Source organism: Columba livia, chromosome 7 (genome assembly GCF_036013475.1).
Source record: "Columba livia isolate bColLiv1 breed racing homer chromosome 7, bColLiv1.pat.W.v2, whole genome shotgun sequence".
Lineage (NCBI taxonomy): Eukaryota > Metazoa > Chordata > Aves > Columbiformes > Columbidae > Columba > Columba livia.
The window spans coordinates 28,976,882-28,995,104 of NC_088608.1; the positions used below are offsets into that span (position 1 = coordinate 28,976,882).

The 18,223-nt window shown below is 38.7% G+C and overlaps 2 long non-coding RNA genes across 3 annotated transcripts in view; one reads left to right on the forward strand and one right to left on the reverse strand.

The window, feature by feature from the left end:
• LOC110358258 (uncharacterized) overlaps positions 1–18,223 on the forward strand; it is a 366,704-nt gene that overhangs the window by 134,885 nt on the left and 213,596 nt on the right. The window lies entirely within an intron of this gene.
• Positions 12,989–15,238, reverse strand: LOC110358260 (uncharacterized). Its single transcript, XR_002412585.2, has 4 exons — positions 14,985–15,238; positions 14,727–14,893; positions 13,752–13,943; positions 12,989–13,568 (listed from the first exon to the last, which is right to left on the reverse strand). It is a non-coding gene; the product is annotated as an uncharacterized LOC110358260 (long non-coding RNA).

The window sequence follows — 18,223 nt, forward strand, 5'->3', positions numbered from 1 at the left end:
AAAAGTCAAGACTTCAAATACACCCAATCAACATTTAGGGTTTTCTTTAATTATTACTATTTTATTTAAGAAAATGCCTGTGAAACCTTGGCCAGACAAAAATGTTCTACTTTTATCACTACAAAAGTTGGTTTGGAATTGTCAGTTGCTGGTTGCTTCTTTGGAGCCCATCACCTCCCTTTGTGGCCAGGGCACCTCAGAGCAGCAAGAGCGAAAGTTCACTCTTGGGGTGATGTAGCCAGCCTGTAATTATCCCTGAGAGCTGAACGCTCAGAGATTCTTCAGTTCTCAGTGGAAATGTTCTGAATATACCAGCTAATTGTTTGGCCTTTGCATCCCTGTATTGCAATATTATTCTATGCTAACTGTTTACTCTTCTATTTAAGGGTTTGTTTTTATAGAGTTGAAGTTTCTCTTTCAGTGTATAAAACGAGGGCCTTTGGGAAGAAGCTATTTTGGCTTTTCACTGAGAGCTCACAAATTGTGATTTACTGACACCTGGATAGTTGCAAAGTCCAGTAGCAAGACAGCCAGGAGCATCATCCCCAGCAAGTCTGCAAACAATGGCTTTAAGTTTACCCAGTACTCTTTCCAGTTTATTCCAAATTTCAGGAATTCTAACTAATAGTAAAAAATGATACTGGTTAAACATCTCTAGGAAAATTGTAGGAAAAAAAAAAAAGTCTTTCACCATAAAAATCCTCAGAATTAATTGCAGAATTTGTGGCCTCTTTGCAGGGGTGAGGAGATTTGTCTGATATATCCAGCTAGAGCTCAACACATCCCGAGCATGTGAATTTGTTTGTGTCCTGACACAGAACTGGGTGACCTCTTTTAAGCTGAGGCTTGAAGCAGCTCTCCTGGCACCCAGGTTCATTATTACACTTTTCATGGGATTAGGACAGCAATCTCCAGCCTTACAGAAAATTTTGACCTGGGAAATGACTTTAGCCCACCTATCTTCCCCCTGCTCCTTTGGAGAGAAGCAATATCTTTCACTTTTCTGAGCAGTCCTGATATAAGCTGTTGCTATACATTGATATAACACATTTATTCCCTGATGCGTCAACAGAAATTGAGGTTCTAGCACTAAAAAAATGACTACTAGAAAGACAAAATGCCCAAAAGCACAGGCTGAGAGTGAGACCTGCAATATCTAGAAGACTGAAGGTGCCTTCCAGTCTCCCCAGTGACTTCTGATCTTGTCTAGTAGGCTAGCATTGCTGAAAGATGTTTGCTTAGTTGTAACAAGGAAATTCTCCAGGAATATTGCTGCAGATATAAGCTACCACACCTGGATATTTTCCTTTGTTTTGTTCTTTCTTCTGTAAATAAGAAACATGAAATTTTGCACAAGTATTTCTCTTATCTCTTAAAATAAGTTGATGGGGAGGTAGGGGTGGACATTTCAGAGCCAGACTCTATAGATTTTTTATAAACAAGAACATACAAGACACCTGCATCTTAATGTGCCGTCTTTATTTTCATGTGGTGCATTTTCCCTTCCTGTGTGAACTGCAACTTCACCATATTTGCTTTGTTCTGAATGTCACCATGTACCACTAACACTCCTTGGGCTTTGCTCTACGGGGGTCATGCAATTAGACTGTAACTGAGCAGCTGCAGATCCATGGGAGGCTGTAGAAACCCTATCTGAAAAAGGATCAAAACAAAGCAATGTACAGTTGTTCTCCTTGATTGGAAATTGCTTTGTATTGATTGAAGCAATAATCCATGCCATGACACATACCAAGGACATTGGAGCTGATGCCAATCACTATTAAGCTCCAGATTCCTGGTAAGATTATTTTGTATATCATGTGAGATTACAGAAAAATAATATTAGTTCTCCTGGAGATTCATGGAGTTTAATTATCAACTGAGTTCTTTTGTGAGACTATCACACGTAATTCTCTCTTCTCCTGAGGTGATAAACTGAAATATGTCATCCTGTGTATTTATGTATGTATATAAACCACACACATGCACACTGCAGGGACTGACAAGGAGGTGCAAGCGCTTCATTTGGACCCCTCTAAATAAAAAGCATGACAAAGGACTCCAGAAGCCAGTCTCAGGGAGTCCAGTACAAATTAGAATTTGCCTGAATTATCCTTTTCTGCTTTTTAAATAGGAAAAATACTTCTGTTGAAATCTTGCATTAAAATCAGAACTTTTGTTTGTTTGTTTTTCAAGTAAGAGAACATGTTTTGTCAAAATTATTTTTTCCCACTTAGGTAAATAGTTTCAGTGGAAAGTTTCCAGTTATCCACACACTTCAATGGTGGATTTGCATGGATTTAAATAAAATAATAAAATTGCCAAAATAACAACCCTTAGACTTTGCTTTCAGATATTGCTTTAAGGGTGTTGATGATGGCATGTAGGAAGGAAAACAATGACTGTTAAATTAATGAAGCCATGGTAACTGTTTTCATTTCCTGTACAGTATTTTTAATGATCTGAAATCACTTTATTTCTTCAGCCACAGAATACTGATGTGAAATGGAATAGTTATAATCCCAAACTATAGAAGGAAGCACTGTTATATCAGCAAAACAACGGCAAATAAGTTTATATTGTTAGCAGAAAACACAGCCTTGTGAGGTGAATTATTACTCCAGGACTATTCCAGGTGACTGTGATCAATGCGAACATGCTCTGGTGTTTGTGAAACCAACATTTCAATTATTAAAGTATTTGCCAAGTGTAGATTAACATAGAAACTCAACATGGAGAGAAAAATATAGTCCTTGCATTAAAGTTTTCAGTCTTAGAATAGTTTACTCATTGCCGAATATCTTTTCATTTCTGAATTTAGCAAGTTAACTAGAAATGCAATGATATGACGGTACAAATAGAGAATTTGTATGAGGGCAAACTGCATTTGAATGTAATGAAAGGCAACACCTCACCAAAAAATCTGGAAGGTTTACCACGAATTGGCTAAAATCAACTAGCAACGGAAATATATTATGAATTACCTGGGGAAAAAGGTAATTTTACTTTGATAAAATGAGGGCAATCTGAATTTCAAGCTCCACTTCTTCCAGCTGCCTCAGGCTTTCATTGCAGGGCCTCTTTGTTGAGGGGAATGGTATTTTCTTAGGACCAGAATATTTTCTACGAAAGTGTGTCCGCAGTGAGGCAGAGGCAATCTAAGGCTCTAATTCCATGGCTGTGTCAATTAACTATGAGAACAAACCATTACAAGACAGAATTGCTAAGGCTTGCTATTTCATTACTGCGGGCACCGACAGTAATAGCAATGTAGGACAGGACACCTGGAATACACTGATTGCTACAATACAGAGCCACTGTAACAAGCAAATAGCTTGAGTGAACAGGAACAAGTGGAACAAAGGCTTTGATAATCCTGACCTATCAATGTTGGAAATAATAAAGCTAATTTATGCGAAATGCATTTTTTCCGTTTTACTACATCATGCAGAAGTGCCACAGGTAACAGCTTTGGAAAAGTCTTCACGTGTTCTGCAAGTCCTAATTAGAGCTCCCTGAAGAAAAGGGTAAAGTTAAAATGCTTTCTTCTTTTTTTCTTTTTTTTTTTTTTTAAATTAGTGTTTTATTTACAGGACTTGTGCTTGACAGAATTTGTTTTCTGTTAAAAACTGCGAAGCCAAGATCAAGATAAACCAGTGTTATTTGAACCTTATCCATAACAATGTTGAGAACAGTTTGCTAGGACTGTGCTTCAAAACAAGTGTTGCCATTGTATTTCTGCTTAGCATAGCTTACTCCATCCCATTTATCTATATTTATCCCCTTTATGTCTAACTTACTCTTAACGTAATTTCTTTCACATCAGATCTCGAGAAGCCATTACCATTCTTGTGGCAGCAGGGTCTGGACATCAGTTCCCATGCAACTTAAAAGATTTTAATAATGATAGTCTGTCCTTTTCTGTAGGCCTGTTCCTACCTTTGGTGCGTAGTTAACATATTATCTGTTATCAGGCTGTCATCTTGTTTTAATTAAGCTTGCAGGGAGGTTTTATTCCTCTGCCTGTGATGATCTTTGGTGCCTTAAATTTAATTTGTTCTTATAATCCCTACAGTAGCAAGTAGCATAGAGAAGTTTTAACTAATAAAAAGTGTTTGAACATAGGAAGCAACAAGAACTTGGCAAAAATACACGTGGAAGAAAGTAAATTCACATATTTAAAACCGATGAAACGGACACTATAAACCATAGCACTTAGTAAATTTGTGAGCAGTGCTGGCTTTATAACATAGAACCTTGGGGACTTTTTAGGAGAGGGAAGAGGGGTGGAAAGGCAGAAGCAAAAGCATTGTGGTTTCTTCTGGCTGTCCACTCGCTTTTCCAGCAATCCAAGCCATCAGGTGGTGGTACAGAGACTGGCAAACCTAGCAAACAAATCTGACAAGGGAAATGAAAAACGGGGGTCTCTAATTCAGCCACTCTTATCTTTGGTGCTGTGCTTTAACAATGCAAAACACTTAGGAAATATGACTGCTTCTTCAGCATGCAATTTATCCTGGTGTTCAGGGTTGTGGTGTTTTTCCACAACATTGAATTTTACTTAAATATTTCAGTTAGTGTTGTATCCCTCTTCTTTTACCCAAAGGGGTCCGTTGAACTAAAGTGGTGTTACTCTTTTAGCATTGCCTTTTAGAAGATCTGAATATAATTTGAAGCCAGCTATTAATTGTCTCACAGAAGGAAAATAGTGGCTATTTCCTAATATTTTAAACCACTTAAAATGATTTCATAAATTAACCACTTATTTATTATCTTATGTATTAGGTATGTACATCTTGTATTACAACTGAGTGAGAACGAATCTAGGAAAAATCTTCATTCATGTTAAAAAGCCACATTTTGAGCTCAGGAAAAGATTCACAGCAGAAGAAAGCTGTTGTGTTTACCAGGTAACACTGCCACATTTAAAAGCAAACATAACTTTCTCTAGAAGCAAGGTGCGTGACTGCCTTTGAGAGAAAGATGATCCTACACTCACAGCAAGATGTTCTTTTTTGGTAATTCACAGTAAAAACAAAAGCAGAAGTAGCTGGTGGCATGAAATAAGAGGGCTGACATTGGTAGGAGGGAATCGTGGTTGTTTACTCGGGCTAGAAATGCTTCTAGGAGGTGCAAACCTCATCTAACAGTAGGAATACTTGTTACATTAACAAGATTTACTGACAGACTCCATCTGTGCCTTCCCACCAAACAAGGTCACTCAGTTAGAGCCTAAGGAGCCTAATGAGCCAAGTGCCAAGTCTCTGGAGTGATAATGGAGCTTTGCTCTGACTTACGCCTCAGGCACTCGCAGTATTTTTAGTACTGCAAAATAAAATCGGGTAAAGGAAAAAAAGGTCGTATTTTTTATCAAACCAATCCACCTTGAGAAATATCAGTGTGTGTGCCTGTGCATGAATGTACCTGGATATTTTTTTCTCTTTTCCTGATTCACATTTTCTCTTCTACTCCTGAGCAGCCTTTGGGGCACTTCAGTGCCTTCGTCCTGGCCATTCATTTCACAGTTGCGTCTTGGTTACAGTGCGGTAGCAACCAGCTCATTCCTTTCAAAAGGCTGGACCATCAACAGTGTGTGTGGTGGTTTCACAGTTGGGGGAGAAGCCTTATTTTTGAATTTTTGCTCCGTATCCATTTTGCCTTTTATCCATCTGCAGTTTCTGAGATACAGCCTGGTCAATTTGTAGCAAATATTATTGTACCACAAAGGAGAAAGCGACATAGATAACCTTAGAGTATTGCAGACTACACAAAAGACCTCTGCTGAACACCTGCAGTATTTGCAATTGTGAGTATTGATTTGTTGCTATAGACTAGCTGATAGTTCAATAAAAATTATATTTTTTAATTATTTCTCAAAATTAGCACCAGAAGTATAGGTCACATGAAATTAGCAAGCTGCAAATTAGAAGAAAGGTAGTAGTTTCCCTACACTCTGAAGCATGATTAAACTGTGGAACTGGTCAGGTATTACTGAAGCCCAGCTATAAATTGTTCAACTTTTAACTAGTAGGAGAATGGTGTGATCCCTAGTTCAAGTTCCTGTCATTCTGTACTTGCTTATTACTTATCCTCTTTCCAAGTGTTCTGTGGAGTCATCTGAAACAGAACCCCAGGTCCTATAAACCCCTAGTTTGATACAGTAACTACTAATATTTGTCCACTATTGTTACGAATATCTAGTCTAGCGAATGTTTATCATTACAATGCCAATACATTATGAATTGCCTGCAGAAAACTAACGCCCTATTTAACTGCTCAGTGAGTAAAAGAATACTTGTCTAAATCCGTGAGACAGGATTAGGAAGAGTGAAACTGCTTTATTTTACATGTTGTAAAAGAAAATATAGCAATCATTAGAAAAACATCATGGCGAAGCAATGGAATAAAAAGGCAAATTTAGAGACATCTTCAGTGAAGTTTCGGTTCCATTTATTTATGTGTTGGAATGTTCTGGAATGGCATAGTTCTTCTCACAATGAGGCATTTATTGGGTGGTGTATAGCTATAAGCAATGTAGCATAAAAAAAGATGTTGGAGCAGATTGGGTGGAAATGACTCCACTCTGCAGAATCTGTTCTGTTCCATCTTCTGACGGGTTTCAGTTGTGTCTCAGTGTAGACTAGCTCAAGTCCTAGCGTATTGCACACAGAACACTTGTTCACAGGATGAGGATTTACAGTTTCACCTGTGTGTCTTTGAACTTACTGTCTACAATAGCACATGACAAAATCATGCGTCTGGATATCAGAATAGAGCATTGATTTAAAAGTTCTTGGGGAGATTTTTCAAGGAAAATGCACATGTACAAATGAATATTCCAATATTCTGGAGGAAAATGTCTCTACAATTGTCGAGGGGCTCTGCATGTTAAGACCAGCGCTCAGTTGCCTTGTAAAATACAATTGTAAAAGATGTCTTTATGTGGTAATACAACACCACTGACTGTGGTACAAGTAGAATCTCTACAAGTGGAAACGACATGAGAATTTTAATTCCAAGTTGAAGAATCCACAAAGATTAAACATCATATTTTTGTTGACAATTTAATTTATAAAACTGGGCAAATATCCTTCCATCAGCAGTCAGTGCAGACTGGGAACCCAGAACTCGGTGTTAAGCCCAAGCCTTTTGCTGCAGCACAGAGTGAGTGTCCTGGGTTGCCCAGGGTTTCTCAAATGGCAGCTGAGGACCACATTTTTAAAGCAATGCCATGAATATGCATCATTTAATTCCACTCTTATTTAAAGAGATCTCTCTGTTTCAGTCATTTAAAAAATCAGCTGTAGATCTCATTAAAATTCAGCAATGTCTTTTGCAGAGGCTGCACTCATCCAGTCCTAGTTGAATTTACCATCTCTTTCAAGCTTGCACCTTATTTTGGTATGTAAGGAAAAGTTCCCTGCTACCTAGAATATTCTTATCATCATGACTTCCTCATGCTGCAAGACTTCAAGTGATACTCAGAGGTTTTCTAAATTCTCCAGTTACAAGTGGTGCATAATTAATTCAGCAATATGAGGTATACTGAAGTAGAAACTGGTATTTTTCCCCTTATGCACTGTTGTTACCTGTCGTCTGGTAAATCAAGCTTTCAAAATGAAAGCCATGTTCATATATTCAAAAAACATACTTAATAATATAATAATACACCTATCCTTTTCCCCCCAAAATAAGCCCTAGCATAATTTTTCAGGATTTTAAAACTGCAGGATTTTTTTTTTTAATTATGAGTTTGGGCTTGCTCTAATACATAATTTATGTTGTTTTTTCCTTTGTTTCCCACGTTTCTTCAGCTTTTGTAGTTTCTGCATAGCAAAAAGGAATGGCCTCAGATAGCTGCTCTCATTCTGGAAATAGAGAAGAGCATTTTTCTTTAAAATGTGTTTCAGCTCCTCACCTGACCTATATTGTTCAGTTAGTCATTAAAATTAAAAGACTGTGTTTTGAGAGGGGAAACAAATTGGAAAAAGACCAAACAAGCAAACAACAACAAAAAAACCCAACCAAAAACCCCACAAACAAACCAAACCAAAACAGAAACAACAAACAGAAAAATAAGCAGTTGATACAACATAATTTTTAAAAGCCTTGTCATAAACCGAAAGGAAAATTAATGCCTGAAAAAAGTTCAAAACATGTTTTGCTGTAGAATATCTTTACAACAGAAGAGCTGACTTAAAGAGATTATATGAATAATCAACAACAAATCTTTTGTGTGTCTTACAATGCTAGCACACCACACAGATCAGTAGCTATTAGGAAGTATGTATGCAGATGTAGTATTGAGCAGACTTGCATAAATGAAAGAGAGAAATGGTTACAATAAACATTGAGTACTCACTGTGAATAAATTACATTTAGAAAGATTTACAGTTGGGTAACGTAGAATCACAGAATGTCAGGGATTGGAAGGGACCTCAAAAGCTCATCCAGTCCAATCCCCCTGCCGGAGCAGGAACACCCAGATGAGGTTACACAGGAAGGTGTCCAGGCAGGTTTTGAATATCTCCAGAGTAGAAGACTCCACAACCTCCCTGGGCAGCCTGTCCCAGTGTTCTATTACCCTAACCGGGAAGAAAATTCTTCTCAAATTTAAGTGGAACCTCCCGTGTTCCAGTTTGTACCCATTGCCCCTTGTCTTATCTCTGGTTGTCACCGACAAGAACACAAACTCATATAACGTTAACTATACAGAGAAATAAACAATTTGTTGGGATCTTTCCATGTCACTCATTTAACCTTTCAATAAAAGATGTTGTAAGCTTGAGCAGCTTTAAATGCAATGTTAATATGTGAAAGAAACTGAACCATTTTAAACTCCTTGCAGAGGCAGCAAGGTAAGTGTATTGGCTGTTTAAGCCCATCATGGGACGGTGCCCAGGTGGGTGGGTGTCATGTCCCAAGATCAAGCCGTTGTGCTCACTGATGGGTGCATTTTCACCAAGTTTTATCACAGCCTGAATCGTTAGTAATTCTGGTTAAGCTTCAGCTGGAGGTGGCCAAGGACCTGTAGAAAAGAGCATGCAATACTGCCCAGGGAAAGGTGAAGAAAGGGAATGTTTTTGTACAATAACATTAGTCATAGGGCAAATATTCCATTTCATGGGAGTTACGCTGACTCAACCCTTCTGAGGTCTGAACAGATGGTGTTTAATGTTTAATTTCTTCCATAGAGGCCTTTCCTAGCAATTAGGGGAACGCCTCACCCAGACCATCACAGGATCTAAGATCGTATTTCCATGAAAGATACCGGAGTATTAAACCCCCCCCCCCCCCGGCTGCTTGTTGCATCTTAGTTTGGAAAGTCACCTTCAGGAAGCAGTTTCCTTCTCTTTGCCAGCTGGTAATCAATGTTACAGCAGATTTAAATAAATAGTAGGGACCCCCATCTGCTGATTTTGACTCGTTTATGTTTCCTGTCTCCCACAACAAGCAAACTGAGTCTTCTGTCAAGATTCCTGTGCTCCAAGGCACAGACTTGACAGTTCTCAGGCCTCTAACAGTGTTTGATACTGTGTCACCACGCTGTTTGCAGGCAGGGCTGATAATTATAAGAGTTACTCTTTCTGTGAATGGGTAAGATATACAATGTTTGTGATCCGTTTTTCTAACAACCACTTTCATATGGAGCCATCTGCAGTGGAACAAATTTTAACTAGTTCGCGAAGAATTCCAGCCGTCACTTGACAACTTGAACTAAAGTGCCATCTTTTCCATCAGCCTTTGTGTCAAGTCATCATTAAACAGCCGCAAAACCACTCAAGGTGCACAAGCAGCTTTAAGTTATTTGTGCAGCCCATCTCTGTCCTAGGCAGTGTGGAAAGAGTGAGAACTTCTGTGGAGCTTATCTACCTGGAGTAATATGTAAAGTCATTACAGTTCTTCTGCATATGCCCTTGATAAGGGACATAGCTATAGCTGGAAAAAACAAAACAAAACAGACTGTTGTATCTAAAAACCCATTTCTTTTTTTCTGTGTGCATGGGGGTTTTTTGTTTGTTTGTTTTGTTTTTCCCAACTGTGGTTATTTGTAACAGCTTTACTTACAAGTAAACCTCCATTCTGTACAGCCTGCCATAAAGCAGTATCAAGCCCAGCCTTCTCATTAACAGATGATAAATCAATGAAATTGGGTGGGAATATGTCAAAGAGAACTGCAAAAATTTCTCATTTACTCAACTTCACTCAGTGGCATAGGCTCTTTGGGATAGATTCCTGTATATTTCTCTTTCTGTTTTATATTTCTGAGTGCAGTTTTCAAAAGAAAGGATTGCCTCAGAGGAAAAGACTATAAAGATGCTAAGCTGTGTGACCTAAGTGACAGCCCAAACTATAGCCATAGAGCCTCAAAGTGCTTCTTCCCCTGGCTTTTTGGTGATGTCAAACAAGATATTCCCAGGGCTTCTCTTTTCACGTTATAACAGTGTGGAAAAGACAAAAAAAACAGGTTGTGTACTCTGATGGTGACAACAAATCGAGCTCCAAAGCTGAGGATCTGGGCCTCTGTGGGCAGGGGGAGAGCAGGAGGTCACAGCAAATATTTGTGCTCAGGAAGAAGTCTCCAAGGTCTTGAGAATGTTTGGATGTCTTTTGGTTTGTATTGTGGATTTTCTAAGCTGTCAAGAAGCGAAAGCAATACATATTCGTTTTGAGTATAAGAACATAAACAAAAATGACGCAAATGTCCTTACAAGACTGTAGCTGGCTCACAAGTTTGGAGATGCCTGCATGAAAATCAGTCATTAAATCAATGTGTCTGAGCTGTGTCAAAGCCACCTGGCCGCCAGCAAATTGCAAATTGCAGGTAACTGTTGCAATTTTACATATAAATTGATATATAAATGCATAAATACTCGCTTTGTTCAGCTTTGACATGCTGGCACTCAAGCCAGAAACAGTCACACCTGAGAAATCTCTTGAGTTAGGGGCTATGAGACTATGAGTTTGCTCCTATTAAACGCAAGAAAGTGACCCACATTTTTGATATGGCATTAATGCTTCTAGGCTAAAATCTATGAACTGGCAGCTTGATATATTTTCAATGACTATCCAACAGAAGCTCCAGCATGTCCGAGTCTACAGTAGGTGTAAATTTTAGAAATCCCACCATGCCATAATAATTGTTTGCAACCTGAAGCCCAAAGACTCTATTTTCTGTTTTGTTCCTGACTATTTCAGACAGCTTGCAGGGGTGGAGGGAGGAATGTCAGCAATGAAAATTATTTTTGTGTCAAATGAACATAGATGACAAAAGCTGTTTAAGGGTAAAGAAAGAAGAGAGAAAAGATTGCATGGTTGCTGAACAAGCTGCTTGGCATTTATTTTGTACAACAGAAACCCTAAAAGTGCTTCAAAGCTAAGTCTTTTCAAAGTTAACAGTGTTGACATAGATAAAAACATTTATTTTTTCATTGGATCTGTCCTTTCAGAAAGAAGTTATTGCAGCTCTGAAAGTACAAACCTCAAAGTGCAAAATTTTCTTAGGTGCCTGAAATCTTGTTTCAGTTCTAGAAAGTTTGAAAAATCAAATTTCTCTTACTTAGTTCTCTGTCTTTCCACAGCAATTAAAATAATTGCACTCTGTCAAGTTACATCTTTTACCCTGATTAAAGGTATAGCTGTATTTAGCAAACACACTGACTTGTCTGTTGACAGATGAAAGGAGATTGCACAGCGTGTCTGAAATTGTTCTGATAGTTTCACATGATGTAGTATGTAGGCAAAAAGTCATCCAGTATACCTTCTTATAGAAAAGAAATAATCTATTAAACAGCGATTCACTCTGTATATCGCATTCTTAAACCCAGAAAGTTTTAGTTATAAATCAAAGTTAATGAGCACTTTGTATTCTGCCTCAAAGTTAATTATTGGTGCGTTCTCTCATACCTGGTTGTATTTGAAAGCAAGTGTCTAAAATCACAGGGAATAAAATTAGATGAAAAAAATCTTTGATCATTAAAAGTATGTACAGTTAAGTTTAAGTTATTAGTGCAGCTATTTTGGTTGTTTACAACATAATTACCAATTTGAGTATGAAAAAAAGAATTGCAAATAGTTTTGCTTCAATTAACAGCACATAAATAATTCTAGTGTGCATAAATATTTTACTGTTGAAAACTGTAGCACATAACTTTTTATGGTGCTCTTAAAACAGGTCTAATGCAAAGTTAATAAGACACAAAAAACCCTTGTCTGTGGCTGAAGAGCCGTCTGTCACAAAGAGGACTAGAAATGGTGTTGCACCGGAACCTGCTAAGAGAGGAACAATTACAAATAATGTCAGTAGTGAAACATTGCAAAACTGCAGCACATTACAATGTGGCAACGTTGCTACAACAAAATACATGGGTGTATCCTGCCTTTTGTCTGCTCGCAGCTCAATGGCACTGCTGAGCACCTGCATTCAGGAGGGTTCTCCAAACCAGTGCTTTTGCTTCTGTCACACCGCGTCTCAAACCACACAGGCTGGGCAAAATCCCCAGTTGTAAAATAATGGCTAAGATTTTCAAATAAATCTTTCCTTTTAGGTTCTAAAGACAAAGGTGAGCACTAAAGGGGACACGCTTTAGAAAATACTTGGATAGCATATAGTATTCTGACTAAGATGCGGTTAAATATCAGGCTTTTCAGCTAAGCAGTATAAAAATTGTAATATCAGTAACTTGCAGTGGGTGATCAGAAGGTTAACACCGTACAGCAATTCAAATACAGGTGCATAAACTAATCAATTAAAATGTATGAATTCATTCCCCTGGCCTGGTGTCTTTTTAAACTGCCTTTGCTAACTTCCAGGACTGCAAGGGCTAAATTTCATGCCTTTGCTCAGACTGCGTTTTTGTTTTGTTAAATCTGGTAGCAGAAGAAAACACCTGTACATCTCAGACCTTACACAGCAGAGCTAATGCCATTTATACTAGGTGAGCATCTGCTCTTTCATTTTCTTAAAGCTTGGTAACTTTAACAGCAGCAACTTCTGGAAACAAAACAACATCTTGATAGTTTAGTTTAACAAATCTCTGAATTTTGTCTCTGCTGTGAGGTGCTGACATGTAGAATACTTGTGCTTTTCTGAGTCAGGCTGATAGAGCACATTGTGTGAGGGATCTACTTGATCTAAGGCCCAGGACCTTGTCTGCTCAGTATTTTTTCACATCCTTCTTTGTTCCTTGTTACAAAGCAAAGCATTCTTCTCTTCTGGAAGGCCCAAGCTGAGGTGGAGTTGGCTGGGGAAGGGACATGTAACAGAGATTACCAAACATTTTGCTTTTCTCAAATTCATTTACTTTGCCCCAGAAAGAATAATAGTTCCAGATGTATAATCAAAGCTAAGTTTTCTATAGCATCTGTAAATGTAGCGTTGTTCTCCACTGTCTCTTTTCTTACTTAAAACGTTTACCTTCAGCTTATGTGTACTGCCATTTATGTGATTCTTAGGTTTTCCCACTCTGTGTTTTAGGTCATTTACTGTTAATGTAGTCCTAGTAAGATACCAATCCTCACAGTTGTCAAGAATTGCAACCACTGGAAACATTGGTCTTGAAAGGAAACTGTAAAACATTACGGCAAGAAAACAGAAAATGGTGAGAAAACTATATCTATGTAAAAAAAATCAGAATAATTTTCAAGGAACTCTCAGTAGCAATACTTAATTTTTATTGTTAAGAATGTAAAAAAATATTATTTTAGGAAGAGCAGGAAACATTTCATTTGGATGTGAAATCACTACCCACCAAAGAATGTAGTTAAACTTGGTCAAGAGCTTCTTTTCAGTTGCAGCCGATTGGAAAATACAGGGGCTTATTTCCCAATCTCTCTTCAGAGCCAGGCTGAGACCCACAAGCTGCCATCCCATAATACCTCCTGGTATCCCTTCCTTCGCCTGGCTCTTTGGCCAAGATTTATTGCTGTATCACTTGCTCTGGCTGCAGAAATAGAGTAGGATGAGAGGAAAGGCAAATCCCATCAGACACTGGAGCGGTGTTTAAAAATACAATTCTTGTGAATTGGAACAAACATTCAGTCTTCCCTGAACTGATAGGTTGCTTTTTGTGAAATGTGATAGTTTTCTAAAAGACACACTATTTTGCGAAACAATAATGTATAAAGAAAAATATAATACATTCAACAAAACCTGGAATTTTAATTTTAAATAGCTCTTTTAAGTTTATATGTATCTGTACTTTATATAAGGGTCTCATAAAGTAACTGGGGAGAGATTTTTCTCTGTTGTAAACACATACACATCTCATTGTAATTCTATAGATTTCCATAGAATACACCACAAACCCAACAAAGCCCTTTGGAGGAGACCTTGTTACCTGCTACTGGGCCAACTGGATTACAGAAAGAAAGGAGAAATATTATAGTTTTTCAGTTGTCTATGTGAAAATCAAAATGTCAGAACTAGCAGCTGGATCTTCCAGACCTGTGTCTCCTGATTTTGTAGCACAAAGATCAGATGTTTACAATATACTTCATTAACTTCAGTAAAATCACTTTTCAATACCTTTTATAAAGCCACACCTCAAAATAACTACTTAGGAAAAAAAGTCCTGATGATTGCTGTATCATAGTCAGTGTAAGAGAAGACAAAGAAACAAAAATGTTAGGATATAGCAAACAAGGAACAACCTAGAAAATGTCTGCAATGAAAATGACTATAACAAACAGCTTTCCATGGGATGACCCGTTCATTTGTGACCTACCTGTTTCAAAGACAGGACAGAGGCAGTGTGGTTAAGAAACTCATGTTAAAAATATTAAAATCATGATGAGTTTGGGGCTATTTCAAGCATAGCAAAAAATGAAAAAGCTGAGATGAGATAAATGTATGAATCGCATATTGTAGAGCTGCGCTCCTGTATAAATATTCCTACAATGGAAGAAGAAAAAGATTTTCAAAAGTATTAAAGAGCCACAGATCTGGAATGTATTAAGACATTTTTACAAAGCATATAGTTAACCTGTGTGTCTTGTTGCCATAGGGTGGCATTGAGGCCAAGCATGTAGTGGCATTTAGCAAGAGTGGACATTTTTATGTAGAATGCAAAGTTACTATCTTACAATAGAGAGCAGGAAGTGCTTTTATAGAGGACATAAAGCCCGACACTTCAGGCCATAAGGTAACCACCAGCTCACAGGGGTGAGGAGGGGATGGTTTTGGCTGGCAGGTTATTCTGTCATGGCCATTCTGGGGCTCCTTGGAGCTGCTGCTGTGCTTTCCCTGCAGGCGACAGACAGTGACATGGGCTGCCAGTCTAACGTGACATCATAGGTCTGCTTGTGACATCGCAGATCTGCTTGTGACATCACAGGTCTGCCTCTCTCATCTCTGCTCTTGCTGTTATCTTGTTAATTTACTTTTCCGCAATAATATTTTCCTGCGAATGCTGATTTATTGCAGGTGAAGCATATCTGTGTATCTTTCTGCTCAGTGACGAACTGTGATTTCCGATGTGACACATCTGCCACACGTTCCTCTTTTCAAAGTGAGGAGCTGTTAATGCAAGGCAGATGTTAGAGTGTTTGTTTCGCTCTTTTGCTGAAGGAGCCGGCATAGTCCTTTTTAGGGAAATACTCTAAAATCACCTCATTCTTCTCTTAATTCGACATAACTGATTGTAAGAACTATGTTAGTTAAATTAATATTTCAGAGCAGCACTGCGAGGGTTATTTTTAACATGCAGCACCACAGCCCCTGTCTCTTGTCACTTGTGTCATCCTGTCATCGTGTACGCATTCAGACACAGGCAGGCTGGTACTAATGAGCTCACCACTCCATGTTCCTCTATCATGAAGTTCAGTACTAATGAGAAAAATTCCCAGACTGCACTCACTCTCTAAATCAATTTGGCAAGATTGATCAAAATATTCATTAAAATAGTTTGTTCTTCAACTCAGCCTGAACCCTGCAGGCATGTCTGTCTTCCTTCTATATGTTCTTTTGTGTGTGAGTCTGTGTGCACATATGAGAGCATGTAAAATTAAAAAAAAAAAAAAAAAAAAGTCAGTTGTTTTCCCACCTCATGTGTTTCAAGAACTGCTTTCAGAAGAAAAAAGCCAAGGGCTGAATTCTCATTACTCTTTTCTCCTTGTTAAGTGCCTAGGAGTCTAGAAATGCTAAGAAAAATATTCTGCACCCTTCTTCTTATGTGCCTGTCAGCAGAAGGCCCAAGAATGACCGACGTGAAGCAGCAAATTACCATCAAAAGGGCAACAAGCAAAACAACAAATGAGAATCTGTCAGAGAAAGAGAGACATCGCTGGCCACGCAACCCTGGGAATTTATTAGATCCTTTTTCTGTCATCTGCATGCTAAATTTCCATGTTTTCCTTCAACAGAATTTCCTCTTGCCCTGTCAGCCTTGATAAGTATAGGTTTGCTCACACTGTCTGCTTTTTCACACACATTTCAAGATAAAACACAGTCCCCAGAGCCAAGGATGACATTAGCTGACTAATGCTCAACCAGCTGGACTCTGTGCTCAGAAGGGTCTAGACTGCAAATCGCAGTGAGGGTGAGCGGGGGATGGATTTACAAATCTCAGCTGTGATGTTATCTGTCCCTCCAAAGGGGCAGGAATAATTCATCGTGGTACCATTTAGAAGCCGACACCCTGACTAGTCATACATTGTGTACTTTTGGTTGACTTCAGTACTGGAGAAGGTTGCTGTTGATCATCTGACTTCACCATTCATTGCCTGCCAACTAGGAGCTTCTTTCAAAGGGCTAAGAGGAAAACTCATGAAAACTGAAGCCAGACATGGTTTTAAAATACTTCACATGTTATTATTGACAACATTGCAAACCCACTTTAGTTTCCAATGTTAAACACGTAAGCTGTGTTCCTAACAGCCTATTTCTTAGATATACTATGTGCTATAAAATGAGATAATGTTATTCCAGGATGCTTTCAGTGGGGTTATGAGCCCAATCATTCAGAAACTCCAGAATAAACTCCACAGAGTGTGGAAGCAGCGGTCTGTGGATAGGGCTCCCAAAAGGGGGGGCAGGAGGGCCTCTGCCCTGGTGCAGGGTGCAGAGTCTCAGCAGTTCAAACTGAAACTCTAAAAACTGGCAGTGGCACACAAAGCCAGCGGTCCATGTTTCTTTGGATATCATTTCCACGGCTTTGTATTCAAAAGGTGCCAATTTAAAAATAACCGCATAACCGGCAGGGGGATAGGTGGCTCTTTGACCGTGTGCAAGTGGCGTTAAGATTTTCTTCCCATTTAAAACTGGTGGCTGTCCAGCGCTCACTGCTGTGGTCTGCATTCTTTGCCGAGCAGTATAGCTGGCTTTCCAGGGCAGTGCAGCAGTGGCCAGTGCCTTCAGCCAGCAATACCCATCCAGGTTGGGTGAGTTTGCCTGAAGGAGCAGGACCTCCCACGCATGCAAGCCATTTGAAATAAAACCGCTACTTAAATACAGTGATGCAAACCTCCATCTCAAGAGGAGCCCAAGCTCTGACAATGCAGAAAACTGTTTTTTTCTTTACAACACAAAATAACAGTGCTATGAAGCAAAAAAACCCAGTCTTATTGTCCAGACAGGTTCTCTGGAGATCAGATAAGGAGCTATTAACAAATGCTCGTTTCCAGGCATATCATCTGCCATAGAAAGCAAGGATCAGCTCATATCGCTTGCTTTTCACACTGCAAGAAGCTGGTTTTAATGTGCTTCCTGCTTGCCCAGTTTTATCTGACTGGTGAGGTTTATTTCTCTTGACAGAACCTGTCCCCAGGCATCTATTTCCACAAATAGAGGGAAAAGCAGATACTGGAACTGTTTGACTCTGTTCAGTGGATAGACTCAACTGAGAGCCATTGCAGTTTTCAAGAAAAGAAGTTTTAGAGAATCCAGAAACTAACATGCTTTTAAAACTTTTTCCATATCTATACAAGACAATGGCTTTCAGGAATTAGTTACATTTTCATTTATTCAGAATGTTTCTTCTAACATACTGTTGCCTAATAACTGGTGTATGTCTCAGGTAGGTTATGTGAAGATTTTATTTTCTTCACTGGCTTAATAACTACATAAACAGCAGAGAAAGTTAAACCTAAATACCTTCTTTCTCTTGTTTGATCTTAATAGGCTGACTCATTCATTCTAAAATCATGTAGAAAAAAAAAAGATGGAAGCAGTCTATTCATGAGAGTGAGACCTTTGATTTGTGAGAGGCTTTTGAAACCCTCCATA